The sequence below is a fragment of the Mandrillus leucophaeus genome, unplaced genomic scaffold (assembly GCF_000951045.1).
Source record: "Mandrillus leucophaeus isolate KB7577 unplaced genomic scaffold, Mleu.le_1.0 Scaffold77, whole genome shotgun sequence".
In the NCBI taxonomy this organism is placed as follows: Eukaryota; Metazoa; Chordata; class Mammalia; order Primates; family Cercopithecidae; genus Mandrillus; species Mandrillus leucophaeus.
In genome coordinates this window covers 7,101,120-7,125,850 of record NW_012108363.1, presented here as the reverse complement: position 1 = coordinate 7,125,850, position 24,731 = coordinate 7,101,120, and the positions used below count along the sequence as shown (strand labels likewise).

The following is a 24,731-nucleotide window of genomic DNA, read 5'->3' as shown; positions in this document are numbered from 1 at the left end:
CCTTCCCTCCCTCCTTCCCTCCCTCCTTCCCTCCTTCCCTCCTTCCTTCCCTCCTTCTCTCTTTCCTTTCTTCCCTCCTTGCCTCCTTCCCTCCCTCCTTCCCTCCTTTCTTCCTTCCCTCCCTCCCTCCCTCACTCACTCCCTTCCTTCCTTCCCTCCCTCCCTCACTTCCTTCCTTCCTTCCTTCCTTCCTTCTTTCCTTCCTTCCTTCCTTCTTTTGCTTTGTCATCCAGGTTTGGGTGCAGTACTGTGATCTCTGCTCACTGCAACCTCTGCCTCCCAGATTCAAGCGATTCTTGTGCCTCAGCCTCCTGAGTAGCTGGGATTACAGGTATGCACCATCATGCCTGGCTAATATTTGTGTTTTTAGTAGAGATGGTTTCACCACATTGGCTAGGCTGGTCTCAAACTCCTGGCCTCAAGTGATCTACCTCCCTCAGCCTCCCAAAGTGCTGGGATTACAGGCATGAGCCACCATGCCCAGCCAGGCTTCTTACTTTCATTAACAGATGAGCAGATTGAGGCACAGAGTGGTATAATAACTTGCCCAAAGTTCCACAGAGAGCACATGGCAGAGTCAGGATCTAAATTCAGGCAGTCTTCACCACACTCTACGACTTCTATCTGTGGACTCTTCTTTTCCCAAACTCCACAGCACATTGCTCTCACAATGAGAGGAAAAGAGAATGGGGCAACAGTTTCCAGATATTCCTCTCCTTTTTGGCTACTGGATGCTCCACTGTTCCCTAAGAATGCTCCACAATTCTCCTAAGTCTCTCACCATTCCCTGATCCCTTCTCTAACTCTTCTTTCACCTGGTCACTTGGATTCAAACCTGTAGACTCCCCCACAGCTTAGTCCTTTTTTTTTATGTTCACATTTCTGTGGGACATTCTGCATTTACAGATGTCCTACTTATGGTTTAAATATTTGCTTCTTTTCAGATGACCCCTGAATTTGTACTTGCCTCAAACTGTCTTCTCAATTCCAGTTTCAAATTCCCGCAGCCTGTACTTTTCCTCATGGGGGTCTTTACATCACTTCTACTTCCTTACTTGCTGCTAAACTAATGTCTCCTCCACCAAAATTCCAGAGATTTATCCCCTAATTTTCCTTATGGGGCTATCATTCTCCTAGTCTTCAGGGCCTTGCTTTCATTCAGGTACCAGTCTCTGTCTTTTTTCACATGAACAAAAAATGCTTTTGCCATCCCCGGTTTTTCCATGTTACAAAGGTCTCTGGCACAAAAGAATTAGGCTTACAACTTGGCCCATTCATTTAATTACCAAAAAGGTGTAAACTTAGTATGCAAGATGAGGCATGATATAGTTTAGCTGTAATTTCAGAACACAGTTTTAAAAGATCAGACAGGCATGGCCTTTAAAAAGCAGCAAGAAGGTAAGCAACATAAAGGCCAGTGCAACTAAGAGGCATCTTCAGTGACAACACCAGGGAAAAACATGACTTTGGTTTTCATTAATGACCAATTTCATTGAACAAAGAATTGGACATTGTAGCATTTATAAACAAAGTGCAATTATAAATTGCTATTATAATTGTTAATTAGGTATATTTACACTGTAGATTAGTTTTTTTTAATTTATCCTCTAGATGCCACTTGATGCTAATTATCCGAGTTACATTATTATCAATTGAAAAATATTTTAATTAAGTACAAAGCTGTTTAAATTAGCATAAGACTTACAGAAATTCAAATATGGTTTGATGCTTAACTTATTTTTTTAGGACTACATCAGATGGTACATTTAGCCTTTTGAATTCATTTTTGATGAAACTCTATTGCAACCTGGCAAATGATAATTACAGTGAAAGGGTTGGGAGTGTTCTTAGTGATGTTCACTCATTAAATGTGTGTGTCTATCATATGTATATGATGTTGCCAAATCACTGCTACAGGTGCCACAAATACTCAGCAATGATTACCAGTGTTCCTGCTCTCTATGGGAGCTCTCTGTCTAATCAGGGAGATAGACACATATGGTGGATCGGGGAGCCCAAGAAGAAAACAAGCTATCTAAGAAGGATAGAAACAAAGTGCCTATAAAATTCAGCTGGGGTTAGGTGTAGTGGGAGAGACAGAGAGTTTAGAAATCTTGTTAAACTTTCAATTAGGTGCATTTGAGCTACATTTTGAGTATAGATGAGGAGGGAAGAAAAATATAGAGTCTTGGCTTGGTGAATGGAGTCAGACGTGTTTATCATTTGGGTCTCACTTGGTTGTGATATAAATCCAATTCAAAGGGAGAGGCAAGGAAATTTATTGCCTCATGTGATTGAAAAGCCCAAGAGTAGTTGGCTGCAGGCTAGATTCAGTGACTCAAATAATGAAATCAAAATTTAGTCTTTCTCTCTTTCTTTTTACCATGTCTCAGCTCTGTTTTCTAATCTTGTATTCTGTCTTCAGCTCTGCTGGTGAGCAGAAAAAGTGGTTACCTTCCCAATACAAATCCAATGATGTCCTGGGATTTATTCAGTATGGAATGTCGTGGACCATGTGTCCATCCTTGAACTAGTTAGTCACTGTGACCAGGATGATACAGTGTGCTGGTTGGCAAGGCCTAGGTCATATTCCCACTGCTAGAGCTAGGGTTGGAATGACTGAGAGTGAAATAGAGCACTTCTCCAAAGGAAAATTGGGGTGTTGTTATCAGGAGAGGGAATGGGTGCTAGGAAAAATATGCAAATACTTGTCATAGTGGTCAGATGTATAAGCATGGAAAATCATGATAGTTGGATGGTTGTATATGAGACAGTGGAACCCAGGGATTGTGAAGGGTATTAGTGGAAAATACTTGATAAGTTATCTCTCCCTTTGTCGCTGAGCTCCTAACACACTGGTGCCAAGCATGTTTTTACCTCCTAGCATTTTTACTTACTGTTCCCTCTGCATAGAATCCTCTTTTCCAAGATGTGCTAATGGCCTCTTCCTTTATGGCTCAAACATCGCCTTATCAAAGAGGTCTTCCTTGACCATTTTATAAAATCAGCATGTTCGTGGTAGTGGGCATCTGTAGTCCCAGTTACTCAGGAGGCTGAGGCAAGAGAATGGCGTGAACCTGGGAGGCAGAGCTTGCAGTGAGCCATGATGGTGTTACTGTACTCCAGCCTAGGTGACAGAGCGAGACTCGGTCTCAAAAAAAAAAAAAAAAAAAAAAAAAAACATGTTCCTATCATCACTGTCTACAATAGGAATTGGTCAACTGTAGCCTGTTTGCCAAATCAGACCCAAACCACTGCCAAGTTTTGTAAATAATATTTTACTGGAGCATGATCATACTCGTTTAAGTTTGTCTGTGGTTGCTTTTGCAGTACAGTGGCAGAGTTGAGTAGTTGAGACAGAGATCATATGGCCCAGAAAGACTAAAATATTTACTATCTGGCCCTTTACAAAAAAAGTTTGCCAATTCCTGGTCTGCATCTCCATTCTGCTGTATTCTTCTTCAGGCCAGTTATCACAACGTGACATGATGTATATTTGTTTATTTTCTTTCTATCGTTCCTCATTCGATGTAAGCTTTCTGATAGCAGGAAGTTTTGTTTCGTAGACTTAGAATAGCACCTGGCACATAATAACTGCTCAGTAAAATTTGTTGCATGACTGGATTGAAAGATTTTGAATATTGGAATGTCTCACAACTCACCTGACAGTGTAGTAAAAAGAAGCAGGGGAGAGCATGCCCCTACGTTGCGAGAATATTGTAATACATTTGTTGGAGAGTCATAAAGGCCTAAACTAGGATAGAAAGAGAAGAGAGAACAAATAGACACAATACCTTGAGATAGAACTAATGAAACTTGGCAAGTAATTTAATGTGGAGGATCGGGGGAGGGAAGTTGGGGATACCTCTGGTGTTGTTAGCCTTGTCGGTCAGATAATTGTGACATCATTAACAGAAATTTATAGGAGCAATGGCAGATTTGGGATTAGAGATTAATAGTTCAGCTTTAGATGTACTGGTTCTTGGAGTTTGGCCTCTGCCTTGGAGAGGTCCACTGCCCAGTGGGAAAAGCCAGGCAAAAAGCCCACAAGAGATGCCTGGCTGAGGAGAGGGATCAGAGAGTCATTCACATACCTTAAACAGTTGGAAGTGCCCCAAAGCAAATACTCAGCAAAGCTCATTAACTAGAGTTTCACCAAACAGCCCCTGGCCACCCAGTCCATTTCTTTATCTGAAGAAGCCTCCAGGGATGGTTTACAGGGCCATGATTGCCCTCCCCGGTGTATCCTCAGAAGTCCAGCGCCCTATCCCATGTTCCTGTGCTTTTCCTCATCCACTCTGCCTTTTAACATGACAAGGTGAAGCAACTCAAAAGGCTTTAGAATGCAACAAAACTTGGGTTCTTACCAGCCACGTGAAGTTGGCCACATTGTTCAAGTCACCCGGATGTTACTTAAATGTATTCAGGTTCTAAATAAACAGAATCTCCTCCTTCCTTTCTCTGTGCTGCTTTTTCCTTTTTTCTCTTTCTTTCTGAAGTATTTCATCAGTACACAGAAGGAAGCATGAGACTGGCTGAAGGATTGTATTTTAGAGTGGAACATGGTTTCTCAGATAGGGTAGTGAAAATAGAATACTTCAAACCTTGATCTCTGGGAGATGAGAGCCTACCAATCTAATAGAAACATTTGAGTAATAAATCAAAGGAGCCTAAAACTCACCAGGGCCCACCTTCTGCTCCCAGTTATCGTTAGCAGAGATAATCTGCTTAGTATTCAACTGTTTAGAAAGAATTGCTGGTTGTCTAGTTCTTCTGTGGCACCTCATTTAAAAGTTGCTTTATTATTTACAGGAATAATGTATTAGATCATAAAGATACATTTCCCATAAATAATGCAGCGAGAAAGTCACATACACAAGAGTCTCAGATGAACAACCGTGACCTAATAAACCAGAGATACTTAATGAGAAAAAGCAAAATTCTACAATACAGAAATAATAATGGGGTTTCATTTGAAATGCTACAGGGAGTACAGCACTCATAATTCTCCAAAAAAAAAATTAAAAATAATCAATCCAAAAACCTAGGCGATTTCACGGCATAGTAGCGCACACTCATCCACCCATGTCTGTAGGCAGCATAAGCTACAGTGGTTCAGTTTTTCCCCGCAAGCTTGAGGGGTGAATTCCTGATGCAGGAGGAAGAGGTGTTTGGGCCCCACACAGTTTTCCCTTCGGCAAGAGGGAAATGTGATTTAATATGAGCATCGTGGATTTATGCTGCTGTGTAAACTTCCACGACCATCCCAGCAGCATTGCCTCAGCAGACCTTCCCAGCTGCTCAGCCATTGCAGCCCTCAGTGGTGCTCAGGGGGAGTGGGAAATAAGGAAGTTGGGGATGTTTGTCAGCTTTCTAGTTTGATTAAAGAGTTGATGAGGTTCACTGTGTGGCTGCTTTGAAGAGAGCTAATTCCAACACTTAACAAGGGAGGGAGAAGCTTTTGTTTTTTTGTTTGTGGAACTGACACAACTTTAATTTCTCTATCAAGCCATAGTCAGTGTGTTTTCAAGCTTCTGTTGGCCTGTTTTTATTGTCAGAGTTTTCTTCTAGCCAGTTAATCCCAAGGACAGAGTATTTTCAAATGAGGAGATAAACTTCTGTCAGGCATCTTCAATGTCAAGATCTAGGTATATTGTCTCCTTTCTTACTAATTATATTACCCTTGCAGAACATTCTTTTGCCACCAACAGTCACCTGAGTAGAATTTTTTCTTTTTTCTTTTCCAGCAGAGGCCAAGGGGAATGTTGGTATTCCACTGTGATACTAGGAATTTAATGAGATGACAATGTGAATAAGAAAATCTCAGTGCACAGAATAGGGAAGGAAATTAACTTTGTTCTCCTTTATTGGAAAGACTTGGATTTCATTTGCTTATTTGACTGGGAGAAAAGAGTACTAAAAATATTCTCTTAAGCTCCTTATGCTTCACCTCCTTGCTTGCGCTCTACTTTTGCCAGGTACTGCCTTTTAATCTTAACTCCTTTTGCACCGTCTTCCCTGGGAATAGTGGTTAATGGGGTAAGGGTTAATCCAAACACAGGAAAAAAGGAGAGACAGAGGAGAAAATGCCCAGTCTTCTTCAAGGTATAGAATAGAAGCAAATTTCAAAGTTTCTCCCCTTTAGAACAGTAGTATAGGTCAGCAGAATAAGTGAGTATGGGGTGAGGGCACAAACTTCCTGGGTTGAACTTCTGGCTCTAATGGTACAACACTGGGAACTGGTTTCTCATCTGTAAAACAGGGTTCATAAGAGCACTACATAATTATGTCAAGCACTCAATGTGGTGCTAGGCACCTCATGAGTACCCGATATATTAATGGCTGTTTTCTTCCTTCTACATATTCCTGTTGAACGTGATTTGTACAACTATCACCAAACTAAGTTCAGTGCAGAGATGTAAGGACATAGAACAAAAGTTCCACTTTATAAGTTCTCAAATAAGTTATATTCTTGTACAGCCATCGTACCCAGTGAAATATTAAATAACAGTGAACATGTTTTTAAAAAATTGAACAAAAACATACGATAGAACTTGGACATGCTGAGAGGATTAAGTAGATGGTAAGTGCTGAAGACAAGGTAGGAAGAGACCAGGCCTACAGAGTTGGTCAGGAGAAACTTCCTAGAGGAGAAATAGGGGGAAGTGTAAGGGATGGGGACAGAGTTTGACTTCACAAGTGCAAGGGAATGAGAAGCAGCTTCCTATGCAGCAGCAAGAACAGGGACTGTGGTGTGACAGAGGAGGTGGAATGAGCTGCCATCGATTTTTTCAGCAAATAAGCACAGTTAGATTTCTTTATGGGAAGAGACTGTCATGTATCAGCATGTAGTAAACAGGAATTACTTACTTTCCCACAAACTGAATTAAGGAGATGTCTCAGGGTTGTGCTAGACCCTCCCGGGGACCTTCCTGGCAGTGTACTGTGCAGGATGTGGTGGAAATGAGAATGGGAATATTTAATATTATTTTGGCTCTGAAAGTCAAAGAGAAAAGACAAGTGTAGTTACACATTATTTATGTTGCAAGAACTCTCATGGTTCAAAAATGAAAGGAAGTGGCATAAACAAGAAGCTTGACATTATTTAAGCTGTAGTGTAGGCTGTTCTCCTTTAGAAAGAAATTCACTCACATTCAACAAATATTAATTGAGTTTTTACTCTGGCCAGCTGCTGTGCTAAACAAAGGGACACTCTGGGTCCCTGCCTTTCTAGGATCCACAGCCAAGCAAGAAAGTTAGATTTTCTTTTTTTTTTTTCCTTTGAGATGCTTTTCTCACTCTGTCATCCAGGCTGGAGTGCAGTGGCGCAATCTCGGCTTGCTGCAACCTCTGACTCTCGGGTTCAAGTGATTCTCCTTCATCAGCCTCCCAAGTAGCTGGGATTACAGGTGTGCTGCCACCATGCCCAGCTAATTTTTGTATTTTTAGTAGAGACGGGGTTTCACCATGTTGGTCAGGCTGGTCTCGAACTCCTGACCTTGTGATCTGCCTGCCTTGGCCTCCCAAAGTGCTGGGATTACAGGCATGAGCCACTGCATCTGGTCAAAAGACAGATGTTTTAAGCATTTACATTTTAAAAAATGTGTGTTTTGGGAGCAAAGTATAAAATGCTATGGAAACATAAAATTAGGAGATTAATTTAACCTAATTTTACAAGTAGGGAAGCCTACCTGAAAGAAATGATTAAGTTAAGACTGGAAGGATGAATTAATCAGTCCAAGGGTTGGAAGCACTAAATGTGGAGTAGCTATTTCGAGCATATGCAAAGTCCTGTTGAAGCATGAGGAAAAAGTTTTCGAATTCAACACAGACAGAGAGTAGAGATGGAGTAGAATGTCCAGATATAAAAGGGGAGAGGTCATCATTACAATAGCTGACATTTCTTAAATACTTATTCCATAGCAGGTCATGTTCTTATCTCTTTGCGTGTCTTGATTCTCAGGACAGACCTCTAAGATATGTTTCATTCTTATTTTCACTTTATATATGAGAAAACTGACAAATAGGAAAGTTTCCCAACGTTGTATTGCAAGTTAAAGGGTGGAAGTAAGCTTTAAACCCGGGTAATCAGACTCTGAAACCTATATTTTGTTTTTCTTTAAATAACAATTTTATTGAGATATAATTTGCATATGCAATTTACCCATTTAGAGTGTACAAGTACATTTTTTGTATAAAGTGTGTATACTTTTCACATAAATCATGTAGGAGGGCCGGCCGTGGTGGCTCATGCCTGTAATCCCAGCACTTTGAGAGGCCAAGGCGGGTGGATCGCTTGAGGTCAGGATTTTGAGACCAGCCTGACCAACATGGTAAAACTTTGTCCCTAGTAAAAATACAAAAATTAGCCTGGCGTGGTGGTGGGCGCCTGTAATCTCGGCTACTTGAGAGCCTGAGGCAGGAGAATCACTTGAACCCAGAAGGCAGAGGTTGCAGTGAGCCGAGATGGCACCACTGCACTCCAGTCTGGGTGAAAGGGCGAGACTCCGTCTAAAAAAAAAAAAAAAAAGAAAAAAATATCATTTAGGAGAGGAAAAGTCGTATCTTTTCTTCACCCCTTGCAAGTCTCTGTAACAAAAACAGATTTAAAAAGGAGAAAAAGAAAAGCATAGCAAATTTAACAAAAATTGTCTATGACATAGGAGCCTTCATAAATGAACACCCAAAGAAACAAGGAAAAACATATTTTTATGTGTAGGTTTGATGAAGAGTAGACAATCATGTAGAAGTATGATTGCACAAAGGCGGGTATGAGCTAATGGTAACGAACTGGGAGAAACTTAGAAGGACCTGTTTTTTCCGATTCTTCTTGGCATCTCTTTGACTTCATTCCTTTCCTCTGGTTATAGAGTAGGACGAAACCTGTTACATGAGTATCTCTCAGGAAAGAAGGGTGGGAGAAGATCAGAGGGTGACTTTTCTAGGTTTTATAATCAGCTTCAGGGAAGAACGGTGGGAGCAAGTAAGAGTCCTTCTTGCTTCTGCTGTTTTCTCAAATGCCAAGGAGCCATATTTTGGGGTAGTATGTCCTGAACCCCGACAGTCGTATTTACATAGCCACAAATATACATATATATGTTTGCATTGTATGTTTTATATGTATCTAGTATACATATATTTGTTGTATTATATGGTATATATGTATACATGTGTATACACATATATACTAGATAAATATATACATATACATGGATCATTATATATGTGTGTGTGTGTACATAAATCTCTTTTAGAAAACCACAATATTGCAGTGGGCACTGCGTGTCATGTTAAGGTGTTCAGACTTTTATTTTAAGGCAATGAGGATACATTGAAGGGCTTCTAACTGGGGACCAGCAAGATCTAATTTGTGTTTTACAGGACACTGTGATGAGGATCAGCCAGGGAAGGGCTGGACAGATCCAGAATCATGAGCCCAAATACATCCTTGACATCTATGTTCAGTGTTTTAATTCAAAACGAGATTTTTAACAAAAGAGTCGTTCAGCCTGCTCTACAAAACTGTAGCACTCACAAACAACTCAGATTGTTCTTTTTGGCTCAGCCCAAAGAAAAGAAGCTGAGCATATGAAGAAGGGCAGGACTCTCCCAGTTGGAAAGAGCACAAGCATATACGATGAGTGCTGAACACAGTGCATTGTTCTTCCCACTTAGTTGCTTGATGTGAGCTGATCAGAGGTCAAAGCACATTTAAAGTACTTGTATTGTATCATGGGCTTGTGGAAAAGATTGCATTGAACTAAACAAAGCAAAGAGCCAATAAGAAATCAATATGCAGGGTGCCTATGAGCTATGAAGGAAGGTAATGTGCTTTTCTTCTTTGGCTGTTAAATGCATCTCAGCTGCCAAGGAAAATGACTTTCTCTCTTGACTTCCTATCTGTCTAGCTGACTGCTTTTTGGAGAGTATTCAGGCCCTAGTGGTTCAACTGTATGTTTAATGAGGGTGTCCTAGCACAAGAGCCTAAGCGAGGTCCTCTGGTCTAATTCTTCCTCTGAGGACTCTGAAGATATATCTCTCCTTAGCAAATTGTGATCAAAGATTGCTGGTGGAGCAGAGAAAAGGGCCAGGGCCTTAGACTTACACAGTGCAATCTCTACCTGTCATTGGGAACTTATGCTGCAATATGATGTCTGAGAAATGTACCAGAGAGACTCATATGCAAATAGCCCCAAGAATTAATTGCAGACACAGGAATTTCAAGGAGAGGCCTTCACTGAGAAGTGGAAATTTGAGTTAGCTCTTGAAGGATTTCAGTGGGTGAAGCTGGGGAAGAAGCTGTTCCCACTGGAAAGAAATAACATCAAAAACCACTCTTAGGCCTGGTGCAGTGGCTCACGCCTGTAATCCCAGCACTTTGGGAAGGTGAGGCGGGTGGATCATGAGGCCAGGAGATCGAGACCATCCTGGCTAACACGGTGAAACCCCATCTCTATTAAAAATACAAAAAATTAGCCAGGCATGGTGGCGGGCACCTGTAGTCCCAGCTACTCAGGAGACTGAGGCAGGAGAATGGCGTGAAGCCAGGAGGCAGAGTTTGCAGTGAGCCGAGATTGCGCCACTGCACTCCAGCCTGGGAGACAGAGCAAGACTCCATCTCAAAAAACAAAACAAAACCACTCTTACTCTTGTGGTACAGCCTCGTAACAACTGAAGTTTACAAATTTAGTCCTGTCTTCTGAATGAGGGATAAAAAATGAATTCTGGAGTACGAGGTGAATTCACTTTTTTTTTTTAAAAAAAGATCACTTTCCTTATTCTCTCCTCATCCTTTTTCTACCCTCTTTTCATCTGTGATTCCTAGACAGAAAAATGATACAATGCCAAGTCTGAGTCAAGTCTGCTACCACAGATTGCAAATAGGCTGATAAAGCATAAGAGCTGACAAATCCTAGAGAACTGAACACATGATCATATCTGCATGGTAGCATTAGCTACAACCGGATACTTGCACATTTGCCTCTGTCATTTGATTTGATTCCCAAAACCATCCTTAAAGGTACTCAGGATATGGGGTAGAGGAAGATAAATGAAAAAACAATCAATCACTTTCTTAGACATTAAGAGGATAACAGGCTAGGGATGGCACCTACGCCTCTCCATAATAGCAGTTAGGCCCCTACTAGGAACAAGCCCCCTCCCCAGCACCATAGGAATGATGCATGAAGTTCTTAGAGACTGGCTATGATTTTAGGACTTTGGCAGTGTTTCTTCACTTTTTTCTTGTCATGGGTGCCTTTGTCAAGCTGTTGTCAAGACTACAAATCCCTTCTCAAAATTATAGTTTTAACTGCATTGAACAAAATGTCCAGGATTACCAAAGAAAGCTAATTAGATACAATTGCCAACACATAAAAAACAATGTTGTGATAAAATAATATATGTTTCTCTTTGATGACTACCATCATTTCAAAGGAGCAGAGAGCATAAACAAGATTTTGAGATGTATGCAACAACTTGACTAGGATAGGAAATAATCTGTGAGTTCTGTTGGTGACAGAGTCCCAGAGTGATGATTATTATAGATTATTTTCTATATTCTCATCAGAGGAAATGCTAGATTCCAGTTAGAGGTTAACGAAGAGAATTATGTAAAATCTGCTCCTTCAATGATCACAAACCCACTGAATTCTATCTGTAAATCTCTGGGGTCCATTGTCCCAGGTGAGGCTCCCTGTCCTAATGTAAGTGCTTACTTAGTGAACACCTATTACGTGCAATTACTATGATAAGCTGGGGATTCAGCTAGAGTATAACAAGAATAGGACATGATTATAAACCCTGACATGTGTCTATATTGTTTCATGCTTAATATCATGGACCAGATGAAAGGAACTCGTGTATCATGTGCAGCCTATCATTAAATTCTGAGGATGGGGTTAGTCTGGAGTTGGAAGCGGGGGTATGTTACAACACACTAGGACCAAACAGTGATTCTCAACAGGGGTGTGTTGATGGGAGTGGGTGGAGATTTTGACCCTGAGAGCAATACTTGGCAATGTCGAGAGACATCTTTAGCACAATTTGGTGGGGATGGAGGTGGGGGGTTGCTACTGACATCTAATGGATAGAGGACGAGGATGCTACCCAGCATTCTACAGTGCACAGGACAGCCCCCTACAACAAAGAATGATTTGGCCCTAAGTGTCAGTAGGGCTGACGTTGAGAAGCCCATGGGCTACAGGAAAAGTATACAGAGCGCTGACTGCAGTGCCACTGTAAATAACCGGTGCGTCCCTGTTTCGGTGCCCTGCATGCCCTTGGAAATTTGTGTGTCCTCCTTTCTCATTCTTTGAGGTTGCAGATTACATTATTTCCTCCTCTGTAGGGCCCAGTGTCAGGCCATGCACACAACAAGTGAGCAATTAATGTTAACCATGGGTAAGTATGGCCCAGCTATCTCTCTAGCCTGAGCCTTGGTCACAAAGTATTGACAGAAGCAAAAAACTCGAGATGAGAGCTCTCCAGCAGAAAGCTCTTTGGAGTGGGGAAGGCAGAAGTGATGTGCATAGTGGTTTGAATCTCTGCCTCCTGTTCAAAGCGGTGTGAGCACAATGATCTATTTTTGTCTGTGCAGCAAGGAATGTAGAAGCCTTGGTAAGACAAGTCCACTTCTACTTGGTACAGCATAACTTTTGCCTTTCATATAGGATGGTTATTCAGTTTCCTTATTTATATAATCTTATAGTTGAAGTAGACCTCAAAATGGATTTATGACAATGCTGAAATTTGTTAAGCAACCAATATGTAGGTAGATTTGTTTTATACTCTTTACATTCACCCATTACTTAGGGCTTACTTTTTATAATCCACTCCCCGCTCCCTTCTTTTCTATTGAGAACCAGAGTTATTTCTTCAGCTAAAAAAGCAGCTCTTCTTGGGGTAAAGGATAAGATGGGCCTGTCATCCCAGGCATGTAAAATGGCAAATGCTAAGCCATGTGTTAAGTTTGAGAAGCACACCTTGTAGACCACTACAGTAACAGAGGTGTGATCTCATAGTTCGACTTCTTTCTTTAAAATTCTGAATTGTGCAGAAGTTAGTGACATTTCCTTCTCTTCCTTTAAGGCTGCTTTGGACCAAACCTGAAATGATTTTTCAAGTTATGAACAATTGCCCTGTGGGAGCATGATTTTAGTGGGGTCCATGGATCTCTAAAAGTTCTTTGCTCTAATGAATTAGGAGGAACGTCAGCTTCATCCATTTAGTGCGCTTCTCTGTGAGCTGTTTCCATCTGTCATGAAAATGTGGAAGGGGTTTTTGCATTGCCTGAGTTAGAAGGTTCAGAAAAATGAGCTTGGACTTATTGATTTGTTAGTGTCCAATGTCCCTAAAATTGGGCCTTGAGGTAAGGTTTTTTGACAACTATAAAAACATACAGAGCACTTAACAGACCTAGATAGACATCTTACCTTTAATCTCAAATTAATCATACTTACTAGCTTACTCTTCTGATTTTAACGGAATTTTCTTATAAAATGGGCAGTTTCTAAAGATTAAAAGGGAGTCTTTATATGATCCAGAGGACTTCCTGAGTGGTGCCATTTATCACTAACATTTGTATTTTGCTGTACAGGTTGACAAGCTCACTCACCTCTCATTTAGTCTTCATGATAAACCTGAGCCTTAGGTTGGTGGTGGATGATGCCCGCTTTATAGGTACAGGAACTATTCTTAGAACAGTTAAAAGGCTCTACATTCATACAGTAAGTTTGGTGGGAAATCTAAGACGAGAGCCTGGATATTAGAACATATAATATTAACAACAACTATGCTAGGATGTGTAATTTAAAAAAAACTAAACAATTAGTTTGGAGACCCAGATTCTGATGTTAATACTACTATAAATTAAGACTATATCACTGCTTGGTAAGGTTTAGAATCAAAATTTGTGATAAGGAAAGACTATCCCATCACCTGCAAAGATGAAGTGTGTGTTAGGCCATTCTTGAATTACTATAAAGAAATACCTGAGACTGGGTAATTTATAAAGGAAAAAGGTTTAATTGGCTCACAGTTCTGTAGGATGTACAAGAAGCATGATGCTGGCATCTGCTCAGCTTTGGGGAAACCTCAGGAAACTTACAATCATGGTGGAAGGCAAATGGGGAGCAAGCACATCCCATGGCAAAAGCAGGAGCAAGAGGAGACTGGGGAGGTGCCACACACTTTTAAATGACCAGATCTCACAGGAGCTCACTGTCACGAAGACAGTATGGGGGAGGGGGGAATACTAAAACATTTATGAGAAATTCAACTCCATGATCCAGGCACCTTTCACCAGACCCCACCTCCAACATTGAGTATTGCAATTCAACATGAGATGTGGGTGAGGACACGGATCCAAACCATAGCAAACTGGCAAGAGCCAACTTGGTTCGGTTATCAAAATATACAGTCTGAAATACCTTGAGAATTTAAGATGTAAAGGAAATGCCTTTGTTCAAATTCAGTAGCCCATTGATAACTTCTCATTTAGAGAATGTTTCTTAATGTACAGGAGTCCAAATATTTCTCTTCCCTTACCAATCATACTTAGTTTACAATGAGAACATGGGCGGGGATTTGTTTTTAAAGTAAGTCATAGTAAAGAAGTTACTGGGATCTGCCACCTTGACATCTTTGACAACTAAAACTGATTTACATTTCAGCAGAAAGCATCATCATGCCAGTTTTTGTATTCTACTTCTACCATTCTAATCACCACACCTCAGAAAAGAAATAACTAAAATATTTTACAGTTGTCTACTCAATAAAGGGGCTGCATGCAGGCACTACATTTGATTTAGTAGGGAGGAAGTGGGAGGGGATGGGTGTCTTTGTGACTGAACCACAGGATACCTTCCTGACCTCGACCAGATTTTTTTAATATCAGGTCTTAGTGCTTCCACTTAACCAAAGTTGGGATCATAGCAAGTCAGTAACCTCACTGCAGCTTATAAGTACAATGAAGATATCAACACTGCATTCCTAGATAGTCACTGTGGAAATTAAATAAGACAACCCATGTAAAGTTTATACTCAGATATATTAAATTCTCAATAAGTGTAACTATGTTTATCATTTAAAAAATTAACTCTCAAAACTTCAGTTTCCTCATCTGCAAAAGGAAATGATGAGAGTATCTAAATGTTATGTTGTTACAATGATTAAATAAAATAGTATAGGTGAAGTGATTGGCATTGGAGTAAGTCATTGTTCTTGTTAGAATCTTGAATGTTACCATTCAAGGCAACACTTAAATGTATACTTAAAACACTCATGCAAAAACAATGTTAAAGAATTTCTTACTACCCAATGACATGTCAACATGCACAGACTTGAGCAATAAAAGCCCAAGTAATACTGGTCAAAAAGAATTCTAACAGAGAAACCCAGGAATGATGCCCTCTGCCCAGTCAGTCACATAATGGTAAAAAAATGGGCCAAACATGAGATCATAGGGGAGCCAAGCATTGCTGATAGTACTGGGGGCATCATAAGGAGATAATAAATGGGAAGAAAGCAGTAGGACCACAGAATAATGAGTTCATGCTTTGGAAGAATATTTTTAGAAGGTTATTTTGCCTCCTGTAGAGGGCAATGGAGAAAATCCCCCCAGGAAAATGAGTAATGTCAAAATCATGAAGTCCTTCTCCGCAATTAGGACATGTTATCAGATGTAAACAAGTTGATTGGCCCATGCAGGCAAGCCATCACCTTTTTATTTGTTTTCAATTCCAAGGGATGATAAGGTAAAACAGCTAACAGGATACAAAGATGCAATAATCCAGGCCAGAGATCTTTTACACAAAGGGCCAGATAGTAGATATTTTAGGTTTATGGACCACAGGGTCTCTGTTGCAGCTACTCAACTTTTCCACTGCAGTGGGAAAGCAGCCATAAACAATATGTAATCAAATGAATATAGCTGTGTTCTAATAAAACTTTACTTTACTTACAAAAACAGGTAGTGAGAAAAATTTGGCCCATGGGTTCTAGTTTGCCAATCCCTGGTCTAGGCTCTGGCTCTGGTTTTCAGACCTTTTCTTTCTTTCTTTTTTTTTTTTTTAACGTGGAATTTCACTCTTGTTGCCCAGGCTGGAGTGCAATGGCACGATCTTGGCTCACTGCAACTTCTGCCTCCCAGGTTCAAGTGATTCTCCTGCCTCAGCCTCCTGAGTAGCTGGAATTATAGGCACGTGTCACCATGCCCGGCTAATTTTCTGTATTTTTAGTAGAGACAGAGTTTCACCATGTTGGCTAGGCTGGTCTCAAACTCCTGACCTCAGGTGATTTACCCACCTCAGCCTCCCAAAGTGCTGGGATTACAGGTCTGAGACACCACGCCTGGCCCTAAGACCTTTTCATCATTTAGTCTGTGAAGTCTGATACCAAATACAGGTGCCAAAGACTGGAAATCTAAACTGTGAGAGGTGTAAAAGCATGGGCTTATTCAACATTAAATCTTCAGCATCTCTTGTAGTGCCTGACACACAACAGGTACTCAATACAACTTTGGATGGATGGATGAATGAATGGACAGATGGACAAATGGATAGATGGACAGACAGGCAAACTGACACTAGCTTATGATTCCCTGTTTCTAAACAAGGACATCATCACAGTCAACAATAAATTAGCATTTATTGCATTCTTACTGTGTGCCATGCACTATTCCAAGTGCTTTGCCTGTAATATCTCATTGATGTTTTACAATAACCTATGAGGTAGATACTATCATAGACCATTGGATTTTAGTAGTAACAATTTGTTGTCCTCAAGTTGTTAGTTGCTTAATCTTAAATGAGTTATTAAAGCTCATCTTCCCTGGTTCCTTCATATATTAATAGATATTTATGAGAATTTAAAGTACATATGAAAATCCCTATAAACTCTAAAGTGACATTCAAAGATTAAATAATTGTTGTTTCCAAACGCCGCATGTTCTCACTCATAGGTGGGAACTGAACAATGAGATCACTTGGACTCGGGAAGGGGAACATCACACACCGGGGCCTATCATGGGGAGGGGGGAGGGGGGAGGGATTGCATTGGGAGTTATACTTGTTGTAAATGACGAGTTGATGGGTGCTGACGAGTTGATGGGTGCAGCACAGCAACATGGCACAAGTATACATATGTAACAAACCTCACGTTATGCACATGTACCCTAGAACTTAAAGTATAATAATAATAATAATAATAATAAAATAGAAAAAATAAATAAATAAATAAATAATTGTTGTTTCAGCCCTGCTCTGGTTGAGCATGGACCCGTGAGACAGTGCTGGATAGTAAGATTTTTACATTAGGTGTTTATAGGCCCAGTTGGCTCTGGACAAATTGGGAAACCTTAGGGCAAATTGTGGGACCTAAATATTACTACTATTGTTCACTATTATATTCTTAGAACCTAGGTGAGTGACTAACTCACAGCAGAAATTAAATACATATTTCTTTATGGATAAACAAAAGGAGGGCTAAATAACAAACAGAGAAACAAATAAATGAGAAAATTTACCTGCCCCAGCCAAAGAAGGGCAATATGGTTATAGATATTCTGAGTCTTAATAGGTCCTCCCAGAAACTGAGGTATAGATCACTATATAAAATAATGGAACATGTCTGATCTACTTACTGCTGCCTCAAAAGCTGAGTCATTTTCATAATGGGTCAGAAAGACATTTTTCAGGACAACTTGGTAATTCATCTTTATTTCCTTGTATACACAGTACATTCCATTTAAAAAGAGATGCTAATGCATTTACGTTAAAGTATATAGATTTACAGCCTGAGATGAAATATATTCATAGATAGTATACCTTAATCCTGTTTAGGGAAAGTGAAGAATCAACTGGCATCAGATTAGTATTGATGAACTGTCACTCAGATTGACAAAGCAGCACAAGATACACTTCGCAAATACCCAAATCAAGCTAAAAAGCTCTGCAGATACAGGTTTTGACCCTTGCTTTTTTTCTTTTTTCTTTTTTTTTTTAGATAATCGGTTCAACATCTAAGAACATACTCTTTGGCACTGACTACTTCAGTCTTCATAGACACTGTTTTTATTTATGTGATGTTTGTAGGGATAGAGGAACAAACTATTAAAGACTCACAAAATGTGCTTGCCCCTGGATTGGTAAGCAAAGGGAGGGAGATACTAGATGCCCTCGAAGGTGTCATACCAATTCAGACTGGAAGAACACCTTTTAGCATACCTGTTTTTACAACTCTTGTCTGGTAGTGAAAATTGACTAGCTTCTGCTATCCTGTGGATTTCCATTTCCTATTAAGCAGGCATTTAAAATTGAGTCCTACAGGAGTGATGGTCACTCTTCAAAATGGACTTCTTTGTGAGCTCTAAGGAACAGTTCTTCCTGCTTTAGTGATGTAAACTGTTAGGGACAGACAGTCAAGACAGAAGCCTCTACCCTGTGAGAAAAGTAATGAATTATTTAGGAGATGTCTAATTGCAAGTGACACAAAGCAAAATTATTCTGGTTTTTTAAAAATTTCTTTAAAAATGGGAGTTTGCAGACTTATCAATCACTGAGAAGTCTAGATATAACCATCCCAGGTGCTTTGAACATCTTTCTCTCTTTTACAGGTTTTCTTTAGGCAGTTCTTCAGCAGAAACTATCTCAGAAGGAGAGACAGAAACACCTTCATTCAGGCAGCCATAGCAATCTTTGAAAGTAACTGATTAGCCCCGCTTGGGTGACATGCCCCTAGACCAAACACTCTGTCCAAGGAATCAGATATTCTGATTGGGAAGCCTGGATCGCATTCCCTTCTGTATCCTGGGGGTTGGGGAGGGCCAAGTGAGCACCAGCACCAGTAGATTTCTGCAAAGCAAATAAATGTTCTAGTGTCCAAAGGAAAGCTAAAGGATGTTGGATAGGCAAAGACATTGTAACTATCCCACCTTCCTCCTTTGTCTCAGATAGGATACCTTATTTTGAAGACCTTTCTTTGGACTTTGTTTCTTGCTAAGTCTGGAAGGCTTGCATTGGTCAGTGAGATGGTTAAATGAAGCTTCATTTTTTATTGCCCTGTCTTTTCTTCATAGCTATATTTTCTAACCCTGGTTATAAGCTAGAGTTTGATGCCTCTTATGAAGCATTAGAGGGAAAGGGAAATGGGAACTCAAGAATATTACACTTGCCATGGTTTGGGTTTATGTAACAAAGCGAGTGACCTGGAAAGTCTCTACCAGGTTTCAGAGGCCTTCATTCACTGAAGAACTGCCTTCTGAGTGGCATTTTCCCTTCAAAGAGGCCAAGCTCAGTTAATGCTACTATGGCACGTGTACCTTTAGACCCCATAGAGTGTCAAACATGGGTGTCTGGAGATGGGAGAAACATAAAATACGATCATGGAGACATGTGAAATGTTCATTTTTACAAGAAACAGAATCCACCCCAGCTAGGTCATGGGAAAAGTGAGAGTATGCATTGCAAGGTTGTGAGAAGACAGTGCAGGAGCAATTTACATACGTTCAGTTAAGCATTATGAGATCTTCAGCTTCTACAATCAAGGTATTCCCTCTGCCTCTCAGGGGCCACGTGACTTCTTTTTTCTCTGCTTTGCTTTCTCACATTTTCTCACAGAGATTGTACCTCTTGCACGTCTTTCCACATGGCTGCCATGCCACAGAGAGGGCCTGGAAATCTTTGCTGAGGTGTGGGCCAAGGGTACTACCTTCTAGGGGCATGACACAGCCATCCTCTCTGAGAGATGGTCACCTCCCTGGTGATGACTCTGGTCTTCCAAGGAGCCCAGATCTCTAAATTTTTCTGAGTGTTCTAATTCTTCTAAATCTGCCTTCTCTTGAGCTTCCTTCTAAGTCACTCTTCTCTCCCCTCTTCCCCACAGGACAACCGGCCTACTCTCCACTAAGGTTAGGTGTTTACAGATGGCAGGAATAGCTATTGCTTTAAGGCAGTTTCTGCTTTTGACCCAATGAATGCCCTCTGTCATAAAATTCAAACGCATCACTGGGGTCTGTTGGGGTGGGGTGGGAGGGAGAGCACCAGGAAGAATAGCTAATGGATGCTGAGCTTAATTCCTGGGTGATGAGTTGATCTGTGCAACAAACCACCATGGCATGTGTTTGCCCATGTAACAAACCTGCACATCCTTGCACATCCTGCACATGTATCCTAGAATTTAAAATAAAAGTTGAAGAAAAAACAGGAAAACAACAACAACAAAAACCTCAGATGCATTTTACTGAGTCAGAGAAGCCAGACCCAAAACTCTTATCTACTGAATGATTCCATTTATATGATATGGTAGAAAAGACAAAACCATAGGAGAATGGTGGAAGCCAGGATTTGGGGCTCAGGGGATAGGTGGAATACAAAAGGGGTAGCACAAGGGAATTTTTGGAGTGATAAAATTGGGCTGTATTTGCTTATTGTGGTAGATACATGACTCATTTTCCTTTATGCAAACAACAAACATCAAGGATATGCAAAGGGCCTTCCTACATGCTTGAAATGAAGAGGAGTGGAAAATACAGAAACACAAACTGATGTTTTAAAAAATTACTAAGCTGCAGACAAAGCTAAAGAGATGGGTTATGTCTGATTGTCATGTTAAATAGTAGGACTTCCTGGCTGGGTGCAGTGACTCATGTTTGTAATCCCAATGCTTTGAGCGGCTGAGGTGGGAGGATTGCTTGAGCTCAGAAGTTCAAGACCACCCTGGGCAACATGGTGAAACCCTCTGTCTACAAAAAAAAAATTTTTAATTAACCAGGAATGGTGACATGCCCCTATAGTCAAGCTACTCAAGAGGCTGAGGTGGGACGATTGCTTGAGTTTAGGAATTTGCGGCTGCAGTCAGCTGTGATCACATCACTGCACTCAGCCTGGATGACAGACCGAGACTTTGGCTCTAATTTTTTTTTTTTTTTAAATGCAGCTTTCTGTTGCAGGACACAGGGACTCGTCAAAGGTTGTAAACCCAGCCGAAGACCTGTCACAGTGGGCTTTGGGCACTAAACTGAGTGATTACAGGAGAAAATAAAGAAGCTAGTAGAATGCTATTTCACTGAGACCATTTAAATATAGGTTTAATTGTTTACTTACTTACTTACTGGAAAAGAAGTTATCCAGTATTGCAGTAGTATAGCTGATACTGACAGCTCGTACCTCTCCCCTACAGAAGCTTCTTTTTCATTCTTCAATTTTTCTGGCTTAAGTAAAATAGAATTCAAAATATCTAAGCTCCTGCTGCTTGTCTAGAAAAGTACAAAGACTCCCATAACAGGGTCCTTGACTTTAAGTAGCTTATTTTGTGGAGAAGGCAAGACATAGTCAATGAAGACAATAAAATAAATGCTCATCCAAGACTTAAGTTAGGTATTATGGAAGCACAACAGAGGGAGCAATTGGTGATAACTGAGGGAAGACCAGGGAAGGCTTCATGATGGAAGTGGCATTTGACCTGAGCCTTATAGGATTCGATGCACTGTGGGGAACAAAAGGAAAGGAAAAGTACTTTCTGGCTGACAACACTGTAAGCAAAGGCAAGGACATGGGAAAACCCAGCCTCACTCAGCAGTCAGTGAAAGGATGCCTCAGTACATGAGAGCAAAGTGTCCAGCTAAATAATCACTAAAAAGTGATTGTCAACTTTTGGTCATCTGGCTTACTACCGCTGAAAAGCTTTAAGTGAAGAACATGGCCATATGGAAATGTCAGTTTACTTCTCTTTCCTTTGTCATGGATAGAATGGTATTAAACCTTAGGCAGGTTGAGCAACAAAATTCTCTTAAGGTGTCTCAAACAAATAATAAATAGGGACTTACTTTTCTGCCATAAAAGTAAGGTGATATGGTTTGGCTGTGTACCCAGCCAAATCTCATCTTGAATTGTAGTTCCCATAATCACCACATGTTGTGGGAGGGACCCAGTGGGAGGTAATTGAATCATGAGGGCATTTAACTCCTTGCTATTCTCGTGATAATGGGTTCTCATGACATCTGATGGTTTTTTAAGGGGCTAGTCCCCATTTTGCTCAAGACTTCTCTTTCCTGACACCATGTGAAGAAGGACGTATTTGCTCACCCCTGCACCATGATTGTAAGTTTCCTGAGGCCTTCCCCCAGCCATGCTGAACCATGAGTCAATTAAACCTCTTTCCTTTAGAATTTACCCAATCTTCGGTATGTCTTTATTAGCAGCATGAGAACAGACTAATACATAAGCCAGTGGTAGACAGTTGCTGGCAGCATAGTGGTATCTGGGTGAACATGTCTGAACTCCTCTTGGTCTTTTTCTCATGGTCAGAAGATAAGATGGCTCACGCAGCTCCAGATATCATGCTGATATTCAGGTAAAAACACTGAAACTAGCCACATCTATACCCTCCTATGGACAGTAAAACTTTCTCAGTGCTCCTCCGCAGTAGAGAGCTACCTACATCTCTTTAAACAAAGTTGTGTCATATGTCCACCCCTAGCTTCATGGGAGCCTGGGAATGTAATTATTTAGCTGGACATTTTGCTCCCGTGAATAATACTGGGATTTTCTTGGCCAGGGGAAAGGGGGAAATGGTTCGTGACAAGTAAATGACATGCTGGCCATACTGGGGATGAAGTCAGTGGACAAGGTAAAAAATTACATAATCAAAATTATCTATAAATCACCTATAAAGCATGCTCATTTTAAAGCTTTCATAACAGGATTGTATTCAGAAATTAAATTATTTAAGTGTTTTAATGCTTTGAAACCTTCAATACTTTGTTAAGATTTCAACTTGCTGGTTCTTACCTTTCAGGTCATCATCATCTTTATCTCTCATAAATGATTTTGTAAGTTTCTCCAATTATTTTTTAGACAGTGTTTCTCTGTGGTCCTCAATTACTGTTTCAATTTCCTTCTCCATAGGAAGGCATCACCACCCACTTGCTTGGTCACAGGAACAGCATGTTCTACTTTTTCAAAGACCAGCAAATTCTTAAAATCATACACGTGTGTGTGTGTGTGTGTGTGTGTGTTTTTTTTTTTTTTTTAGGTCTCACTGGCATCCATTGGCAATCATCACATCACAAACCATGTGAGTCTTGATTGCTCTCACACTGTGAGAGACACTTGACAACTGAAATCTCCACTGAGGACACAGCGTATCATGGCTCCCATCTCACCCTCACTCCCAGGTGGAAGGGCAGGCAGAATCAATGTTCTTTTTAACTTGATCACATTGTTCATATTTATTCTCTTCCTCTCCCTCTACACTGTTGGCCTGATTCTGGCCACCTGTCCCACTGAGGTCTAGAGGGTAGACATGGATGGAGAGCAACATTTACCTCATTCTTAGGACATACAGTGCATCATCTTTGAGAACCAAGAGGTCTCCCTTGAGCATAGCTCTCTGACGGTGATGTCAAGCAGTCTTCTCAGCTTGTCACTGATGCTTTGTTTGCCTATACTATCCTTACCTGGAGGTTGCCTTGTTCCAGAATGTTCCATCAGTGTTAAACACAACCAGTGAGTTGAAATTGTTTGTTATACTGTGCAGTTTTATTTACTATCAAAAATGATGTACTCATAAGAAACTGAAATGAAATTGCTTGCTGCTTGGATGGTTCCTTTTATTTTTTTTCAAGTTTTGGCTTAATGATACACAGAGCATGAGTTCTGGTCTATTGATTTCCAGAGTAGAGTTTACTTAATTAAACTACTTGTCTCTTCATATCTTGCCAGGATGTTTTTATATGTGAATCTTAAATTGCCCTGCAGTTTCACATCCTACACAATGTTTAAAATGTGTACTTTGATGGTATGGCTAGTTCAGTTAAATTGTTAGAGTATTCAAAAGCGAACATCTTATTTTATCCTTCTCCATTGTTAATATTCAAATTATTGAATGATACTCTTTTATCTTTCCGGCTTTACTGTCTATTCTTGTCTTCATCACTATCTTTTATCATAATAAAATATATCTACCATATACTTTGATATGCCAGACATATATAGCATTTTATGATGTATTGCGCTTTTATAGATATGTAATATATCTCATATATACGTGTGTATATGTGTGTATATGTATGTGTGTGTATATACACACATATATAGTCACTAATCCTCACAATAGCTTTATGAGAGAAGTATTACTCTTCCATTTCACAAAGGAGGAAACTGAAGCTAGAAGAAGCAAATTAACTTGCCTAGTATCATATTCCTCTTCACAGTCTTCATGGAGAACCCTGAACTTTCACACTGTGTTTTCAGCATTCACATGTGTAAAAATTCCCAACCTAAATGAATCCAAACATTCACATTATGCATGCCTATGTTCAGGCAACTGAACACATGCACCTCTATCCAGCCTGTGCCACACAGCAGGCTGGTGCCTATATAAAAATGTGGTTACTAACCACCGCTAGGTCTTCAGTATCTGGCAGCCAATATCCAGTACCTAGCTACCTCATGGTACATCTCTTGTCAAAAAGTTGTAACTCTTGCTGTATTCATTTCTTCATCTTTCGCCTCTTCTTGTGCCCACAACAGTTTGCCTTCAACTTTTGATAGAATGTCTCTTGAGATGTAAGTGTCTTCTATGTTGCCAAATCCAATGGACTTTTCTATTCCTTTCCTTAATTTCCAACACTGTTTAACACAGATAAATTGTTCCCTGCTTCTTGAAATACATACTTCTTTCTCTTGGCCTCTGTGTTACCCCATTCCTGGTCTTCTTTCTACCTCCTTAGC

General features: G+C 40.3%; 1 protein-coding gene across 2 annotated transcripts in view; it reads left to right on the top strand.

The window, feature by feature from the left end:
* SGCD (sarcoglycan, delta (35kDa dystrophin-associated glycoprotein)) overlaps positions 1-24,731 on the top strand; it is a 429,759-nt gene that overhangs the window by 291,282 nt on the left and 113,746 nt on the right. The window lies entirely within an intron of this gene.